This window comes from Gossypium hirsutum, chromosome A09, assembly GCF_007990345.1.
Source record: "Gossypium hirsutum isolate 1008001.06 chromosome A09, Gossypium_hirsutum_v2.1, whole genome shotgun sequence".
Lineage (NCBI taxonomy): Eukaryota > Viridiplantae > Streptophyta > Magnoliopsida > Malvales > Malvaceae > Gossypium > Gossypium hirsutum.
Window position 1 is genome coordinate 41,338,455 of NC_053432.1, and position 7,266 is coordinate 41,345,720.

A 7,266-nucleotide genomic window follows, 5' to 3' on the forward strand; every position below is an offset into this window, starting at 1 on the left:
TGATAATAAATAAATATTAAGTATAGTGATTGAGTAGTAATGGAGCTATCCTTATGATATGTGTTTGAATCTCTTCCCTCACATTATTTTATATATGGTGCAATTTTGCTTCAAACCTTAACAAAGGTCACACCATGCTTTTAAATTAAATTCTATAGTTTGAGAATAAGGAGTAATGTGGTTAAGTGGTTAGTTAAATTCCCAATGGTCCTAGGTTCAAGTCTTAACATTTTCCATATTTTATTTAATTTTTTTGGCAACTTTTGCATGGGAAAAAGCTTCCATAACCGTCCACTCCTAGTTACCATGCCAAGGAAGATCCTTTTCTCTTTGAACTAGTTAACTTTCCCTCTTAAACCCCCCATTTTCACTCTCATGATCTCTTTTTTGCTCCTTTGTCCCCTAAACATGCCTATTTTCTTCACCATTAACTTGTGTCACATACATTGAACCTGGACAAGGTGAATTACACCTTTTGATGTTCTTTTTTTTTTCCTTTCTCTCCATTTTTGCCACCCTCCTCTTTTCTCCTCCCTTTCCTCTTTATTTTTCTTTCATTTTACCTCCTCAACAAAGTCTTTTTCTTTAATTCTTTCACATCTCCTCAATTCCTAGCCAATCGCACCACCACCTCACCACCACATCTCCACCGTCAGACCAACACCGTCACCTTCACAACCTTGCTACCTCCATTGACCACCAATTTTTTTCACTATTTTCTTCTTTTCTTCTTTTCTCATATTCTCTTTCGTAATCAACCTTTTTTATTATTCAACATCATATCTCAATTTTATTGAAAGGTTTTATTGTTAATCTTTTCTAATCTATCTTTTTTTATTCTTTGTTAGTTAAGAATCCTCCTCTTTAGAAGTGTATTTCTTGTTCGTACATGAAGTGTTTATTTGAAACCCAGGATCCCTACTCTATCCTTTAGAGGTGATTCTACTTAATCATTTATTCGAAAATATTACTAAAAATGTCAATATACTAACATGGTATTAACGTTTAACTAAGGATTCAAGGGTTGATCTCCTCTCTTAGAGTTGGGAAATAGAATCGTTATTATCGGGTCATACAAATTCAAATGCGGGTCTAAACCGATACAAGATATATATAACATTAACAATTCCTAAAAAAAATATTATTATTTGATTTTTGATTTATGTTAATACTTTAAGTATTCTAAAACGAGAGACTAAATCGAGGAATGTCAGAGCTCGATTCACACTATCAAACGATTGTTTTAGGTATACTTGGTTTCAATATTTTGAGTATGGCATGTATAGGGACTTGGTCATTTTGTTACGTGTCATATTCATTTAGCCAAATGTGTTGGCATTGTAATGGTTAATAATTCATTTTGTATATGGTCATTGGAAATTGGCTAATACTATTCTTATTGGTCATTAGTATGCTTGTATGATAATGCTTATCATGAAGATGAAATTGACATGAATGGAAAAGAAAGAATGTGATGATTATGCATTATAGTTGTTAGTATGTGCAAATGATGTATTGATATCTTGTTTGTGGCTAATTTGGTTGTATGTATATGCTTGGATTGGTGTTGCTTGTTGTTATGTAGGTTGGTGCAAGTAAGGGTGGAAAAATGGCTTGGTAAATAGCCTTCTTTCATCCACACGGGCAAAGACATAGCCGTCTGTGTCAACCGTGTGAAGGACATAGCCTAGGGACATGGGCGTGTGAAGTTTGCACCTATTTTATGAAAAAATTTGAAATTTAAATTCGCCACACGGCCTATCACAGGTGTGTGATTTGGCCATATGACTTCAGTTTATTGATGACATCATAAACAGAGAGTTACACAGGTAAGGGACATGGGCGTATGTGACCACACGGCCTACCCACACAGACGTATGACTCCTATTTTGATGAAAAATATTCCAAGTGTTAGGAAGTTTTCTGAAGTTCCCGGTTTAGTCTCGAACCATTCCTAATGTATGTTTTGGGATTTGTTGGCTCGTTTAAAGGACGATATGAATGTTTTCAAAAAGTTTTAAATTTGAGTGGAAATTCATGTATCAGCTTTGAGTGTTTGCTTGAGTTTAAGTTCGGTAACGCCTTGTACCTTGTTCCAGTGTCGAATGAGGGTAAGGGGTGTTACAGGCCGTGTGGACTTTTGAAGTAGGGACATGCGGCCGTGTTCCAGTCCGTGCCCATGCCCGTGTAACTCACTGACTTGGGTCACCCGGCCACACGCCCATGTGCCAAGCCATGTACCCTTCGAAATAGCCTCACACGTCTGTGTGCTAGGCCGTGTAGCTGCCTGACTTGCAACCCTTTGTATTCTACAAAGGACACACAGCCGTGTCACCTAGCTGTGTGTCACACACAGTTAAGACACACGCCTATGTCTTTGGCCGTGTGGACAAGAATTCAGCCATTTTCAAGCCAATTCTTTTACCCAAATTATGCACACTCGTGCAACTCAAATGCACCCAATTTAAGCTCCAAAGTTGTACCTAAAATTTACATAAACACGATTATACAATATGATAATAATTCATACAACCAATATGCCCTTAGGCACCTCAAGCTACATGACAATAAATGAGTCCAAACACAAGCAACCATAGTCATTAATAACTTAATATTTGCAATCCAAATTCAATACCATTTCATACCATATTTGCCATATTCCAACATACCAAAAATGATCATTCATATTATGTATTTACTTGACCATTTCAACACAAAACATTCAAGTACCAAAATGACAATACATTAACCATTATAAAGCCACATATACATACCAAAACATATTGACTATAATATCAACCAAAACACCTATACAGGTCATTATAACCAAGACTTAAAAACATCAAAATCTACCGATACAGTTGATGCATAGTGTAATAGATCTCCGATGACTTTCCAACCCGATCGAGCTTCTGATTAACTACAAAACATGGAAAAACAATTTAAGGTAAGCAATTCATGCTTAGTAAGTTCGCAACATATATAATTTGAACTTGTCATTACATTACAAAATCTTATAACACATATAAATCAATCCAATATAACAATAGCTCATATTTAAGCTTAAACATATGAAATTATGACATTCATTGTCACATAAGTACACAATTTCTACCTTCCAACCTAATAAGGTAACTTGAATTGAAAACTCTTATCGAAGCTCACACGAAGTGCTAACACGATGGTTGGTACCATCCCTTTTCATAATTTGATAGTCAGAGATATCCTTTTTCATTTTTCGATAACTAAAACTATCCCTTTTCATAATTTTGATGGTCGTCACCATGCCTTTTCATATTCAATTGTCGAAACCATCCCTTTTCACAATCGGTAGCCAAAGCTATCCCTTTTCATATTCGATGGTCATCACTATCCCTTTTCATTGTTCGATAGTTGAGATTATCCCTTTTCATTAGTCGATGATCATCGATACACCATTGGATTTTTTTGTCGAAACACAATTTGATATTATATAATAATAGCATTTAAATCTTAATCTAAAATGTTACTCAAACATATGAACTTACCTCGATGGTAAACGTAGAAATAAAGTTGATTAATCCAAAGCTTTTTCTTTGCCTCGATCTAGAGTCGTACGTGATCTATCTTGATCATGCAAGCAAAAAAGTGATGGCTTAACCCTAGCTATGGCTTAAAGAAGAAATTTCAGTGGTGGCTTGATGAAAATGAAAAAGATGAACATTATTTACTTAGTTTAATTTATTTTAATTACTCATTTACCATTTTACCTTTTTAAAACATTAAAAATTTCACTAATACCAAGCCATGTACACCCACTAACTTTATTAATGATCTAATTACCATATAAGGACTCATAATTTAAGGATCTATAGCCATTTAATACCTTTAGCTTATAGAACTCAAGTTTTGCACTTTATACGATTTAGTCATTTTTATCAAATTAAGCATTCTAACGGTAAAATTTCTTAACAAAATTTTTATACAGTAATACTAACATGTTATAGGCATTAAAATAATAATAAAATAAATATTCACCCATCAGATTTGTCCAAAACCATTGTTTCGATTTTACTAAAAATAAGTTGTTAAACAATAGAGAATGAATCAAAGAAATAATCGAATATTAACCAATGAGATAGACAATACCCATGAAATAATCCACCTAGACTCTCCTTTTATTATGAATTTGAATTAAACAATTTATTCACTTGTGTCTTGATCCTTAGAAATCCCTAAATTATGTTAATATCTCTTTTGAGAGTAAGAACAACTGACTTTAGGTTGATTAATTGAAATATCTTTCTAATTAAAACCCCTATCGTCACATTAACTCGATCTATAGATTCCCCTATTAGATTTGACTATAATCTGGTAGATTTATGTTGTCTTATTTCTAGGATTGCATGCAACTCCACTCAATTATGCTAGATCTACTCTTAAATAGGGCCTTTTGCTCCACTGAATTAAGCACATTAAACATGAATTAATATCCTAGGAATATTAAAACAAGAAATAAGCATAGATAATTGAGAACAAGAATTCGGTATTTATCGCGTAAGACAGAAATTAAATAATATGTTTCATCATAGGTTTCATCTCCCCTAGGTATCTAGAGGATCAGTTCATAATCCTGAATATAAACATCTTAAAGTCAGAAACCACAAAACCTAAAAAAAAAACTCAAAAAAACTTCGAAAGAAATTAAAAGGAGATCTTCAATCTTGATGGAGATCCGCTTTTGAGTTGGCTCCAATGGTGTTCTTCGAATGTTTTCTTCGCTCTTCTTTGATTTCCCCCTTATGTCTTCTTCTAATAGATATTTATGGACATTAGAATGCTCATAAAGCCTAAAAATTGGGTTTTTCTGCGTATTTGGGAAGCAGGGTGCAAAATCAACACAGGCTGACACATGGGTGTGTGTCCAACTCGTGTGGAAATGCCCAGGCCGTGTGGCTCCTGAAAACATCTCTATTTGTCCAATTTTGGCTCAGTTTTTGCTCCTTTCACTCCCAAATGCTCTCCTAAGTATAGAATCATGAACTTAAAGGATTAGGAGTATCAAATTCACTAAATTACATAATTAATAATTCGAAAATGCATTAAGACTGAGATTAGAATATGTTACTTTTATAACTTATCAGCATTGTTCCGCTTCTTGATTATTATTCAACTATTTTCCTCCTGATTTATTCTTTGCTGACTACTTTAGTTAATTAATTTAATAAATTTTAGTTTATTAAATTACTAGTACATTTAGTCCTCGAGGAAACGATATCTTTACTCACTGTAGCTATACTATTTATCGACAGGTGCACTTGCCTTTGTCATATTTTTAGTTAGTTTTTATTTAACTTATTATTATTTAACTTGTTGTAAGACTCACACTAAGCTTTATAGCTTAACCCCCTTTAGTTTTTTTTATTTTACAAATAACCCTGAGGTTAGGATGCGATGACGACATTTAAAGGAGTTTCTCAGAATTTTTTAAAATTAAAGTAATTAAATTTATTTTGATATTTTGTTATTCTGGGTTTGTAATAGGTTTGATTATGGACTGTGGCATGAGACTTTACTTTGGTTATTTTTCATTCTTATTTGTATGAATTGCTTGCATGACATTAAGCTTTAAAAACTGCATAAATTAGTATTTGATTAATATTATCCATGAAACTTGGTTTTTATTAAAACTTGATAGAATCACTCTTTTTTGCCACGACAATGAAAATGAGTTTTAGACAAATATATGACTTAGTTTTTTTAGGTTTTAAATTGCATATTGATGTTTTATCGAATTTACATGAAATATTGATTTTTAGCAAAATATGGTTTTAGCAAAATTATCTGTTGCGGTTTTCGTAAAAATATACCAATATTACATTTTTCCACTACAAATTTGTGAAATAAGTTCTTAATAAAATTAGGCTTAATTTCAAAATTTATAATGTTTACAAATGAGATTTCTAAAGACATTTCATTTTATGAATTTAATATGTTTATTTGATAGCGAAGAATAGTCAAGTTCTTTAGTTTTGAATAAATGATTTTGAAATATGGTTGAAGTTACAAAAGTTTTGAAGAACGATCAAACTTTTACAAATAAAATACTGAAGTCATCGTTTTTTTAAAATTTCTTGATTTCACTAGTTTGAAATGATTTATGCAAATGATTTAAAAAAGTACGTTTGAAAACTAAGAAACATTTTCTGGGCCATTTCGGTGGTTAATGTAGCTTTTCGAATTCGGCTATTGCATTAGGTTGGGTTTGAGGTGTTACAGTTTATAATTTGAATAAAGAAGTTAAAGATTGATTAAGTGGTTACTCATCAAGTGAAGAAGGTATAATGAGTTATGTTATACTATATGTCAATAATGACAGTAAGAATGATCGTAAAGCAATAAAATAATAATAATAACATGCAAATTTTACGTGGAAAACCTGTATCGAGAAAAAACCATGAGTAGAGGAAGAGAAATTCACTACTATTAAAAAAACAACAATATAAGAGGTTTCTGACGATACCAAGTTTTAAGGGTTAAACAACCCTTTTATAATCAATATCTTATAGCGCCCCAAAATTCATATTGTTTTTTTTGGATAAATTGGACACAACTATGTATCTGCTTTAGTGGTTAAGTGTTCTGGGTGTGTGTGAGGTCTCAAGTTCAAGCCTAGCTTTGGAAAATTTTGGTATTTTTCTAACTTAAGCCTTAGACTTGTTCAGTGGGCTTATATTAGATTATTGGTAAACCATATTAGAATGGGTCTGCTGGTCTGGTGGTTAAGATTTGTGCTGGTGTGTTGGAGGTCTGGTGTTCGAATTCCTACGCGAGCTTGGGAGTTTATTTTTGCTCATTTGACTGAGGGAGTTTTGGTTAAACAAGAATTCTAGGAAGTTATAAGTAGTGGGGTAAGTGGAGTGAATTAGGGGATTTGGGGATAATTTGGTTTTATTCATTTTTTAAATTGTTTCAGAAAAAAATGGTCGTTCTTCTCTTCTCCTCACTGTTGAAATTCTGTCTCCTCCTTCTCCACTTATTTTTCTTTCAATTTCTTTTCTGAATACGTATCGTTCCTTTTTGGGCAACGTTGGGTTGTGTTCGTTCGGTAAGTTTTGTTTTTGTTTAAACCTTAATATGATTGATGAAGGGTTTGTTTTGTTACTCTCAATTTAGGTGAATGACAAGTTTTGGCTGGGGTTCCTGCAATGATTTAAGTGTTTGAGGTTTTGTTCAGTGGTGGTAAGTTGTCGCGCGTGTTGATTATTACTACAAGGCTTCGATTGT